The sequence below is a fragment of the Raphanus sativus genome, chromosome 5 (genome assembly GCF_000801105.2).
Source record: "Raphanus sativus cultivar WK10039 chromosome 5, ASM80110v3, whole genome shotgun sequence".
Classification (NCBI taxonomy): domain Eukaryota; kingdom Viridiplantae; phylum Streptophyta; class Magnoliopsida; order Brassicales; family Brassicaceae; genus Raphanus; species Raphanus sativus.
In genome coordinates, this window is record NC_079515.1 from 5777569 (window position 1) to 5779267 (window position 1699).

General features: G+C 28.1%; 1 long non-coding RNA gene across 1 annotated transcript; it reads right to left on the reverse strand.

Moving 5' to 3' along the window:
• Positions 1–381: 381 nt before the first annotated feature.
• LOC108820768 (uncharacterized) lies at positions 382–1508 on the reverse strand. The gene is made up of 3 exons (XR_001944381.2): positions 857–1508; positions 693–771; positions 382–607 (listed from the first exon to the last, which is right to left on the reverse strand). It is a non-coding gene; the product is annotated as an uncharacterized LOC108820768 (long non-coding RNA).
• Between the last annotated feature and the right edge of the window lie 191 nt (positions 1509–1699).

Consider the following 1699-nt stretch of genomic DNA (forward strand, 5'->3'; position numbering starts at 1 on the left):
TACACGTCTCTCAAGTCTCCTACTTTTATATTGGGGTTGATGTTTGCCTGAGATATCAAAAGTGTTTGTAACTTGAAGATCTCTTGTAACAACAATATAATCATTAATTAGATTTATTGAATAACAAATAGAATATAGAAAACAACATGAATGAGATTTTAGAAAATTACCTCGAAATTTACCTATTTCGCAAACCTGATTAAACATACAAAAACATCATATTGTTGTTTATGGTATGATGGTGGAAATTGTCCTCAAACTTCCCCAACAAACGACACGCTAGCTGGTGATCACTAAAACAAAAAAAAATCACATTTTTTTTTACGACAAAAAGAAATCACATTTAGTTTTAAAATTTATAACTACTAACTCCAGTGTTAGTAACTTAGTGGAAAAAGTTATCACTAAAACAATATTTTTGATATTGTTAGTACTGCTTGCAATATCAAATCCATCTCAAGATGGATACACTATACAACAGGGATAAAAATATGACAGTATTAGTTAAAAAAACCCATAATCTCTATGATTGAACTCTATTTTTTGTTATCTCTTTTCCACAACAAAGGATTAATTTCACCAACGTCCATGGCTTGTCCAATGAATTCTGCAAAGAACATTAATAATATAGTATAACACTTCATATCAATACTATTGGGATAAAAATTAAATCATTAAATATGACGGCTTACCAATCAAGAAATATGTTTCAATGTTGCATGTATCTTTTGAAGGCCTTTTATAAAAAAATGTTGCATGTATTTTTGTTCCCTGCACAAAACTCATAATATAATCATAAAACCACTGAACGTTAACAACAAACTAATTTGATAAATGAAATTAAGCTATCTCTTACATTTTGATCTGCGAGAATAATCTTAAACTCTTGCCATATTGAGCACTAAATTGCTTCCAGATCTTTCTTGAATCTACCATCGTATTTTTAAAGGTTTGACATCAGTTTGGCTACTAATTTTCTTAGGAGGTGCTATTAAAGTATCGAGATGTTTAGAGTTTTCCTTTTTGTATCCAAGGGTGTTCGGTTGGGTTATATATAGTGAATAAGAATCTTGTATAATAAGTTAAGAAAATAAATAATTTCTATAAAATCTTGATTATTGATTTTAAAAATATTCGGATATAATATAAATATTCAAATTTTGAAGTAAAAATGGGTTAACTAACAAAAAGATTTAGAGCACCGAAGGTCATTTTCAGAAGGAGATTCTGATGGTTCAGATATGTTAAAACAGAAATATATTATAGTTGCGTGTTTTAAAAATCTTGGGATACTTTTTTTTACAAAATTCAAATATAATGTAAAAATATAAATACTCGATTTAGGGATACTTTGATTTTCTTTTAAGGTATAGGGTTTACTTCTGGTTTAGGATTCATTGTATATTGCTAAATTTGTGATAAATGTTACAAATAACATATGTTATTTCATAAACTAATCAGATTGAATTGTATCACAATTTTGTAGATTGACAGTTGTGAGGAGACGGACAAATTCTGCATACATAATCAAGGTATGTGAGAGATTTTGACATTAGTTTAAATGAATAGGTGAACTCCTTAGTATTGACCATGAGGAAGTACAGTTAGTTATATAATATGATAGACACTAAGTTAAACTATGTCGATCTCTTGTTATTTACTCTTGTAAGTTGTAACATAAGTGATATTTGTAATTTAA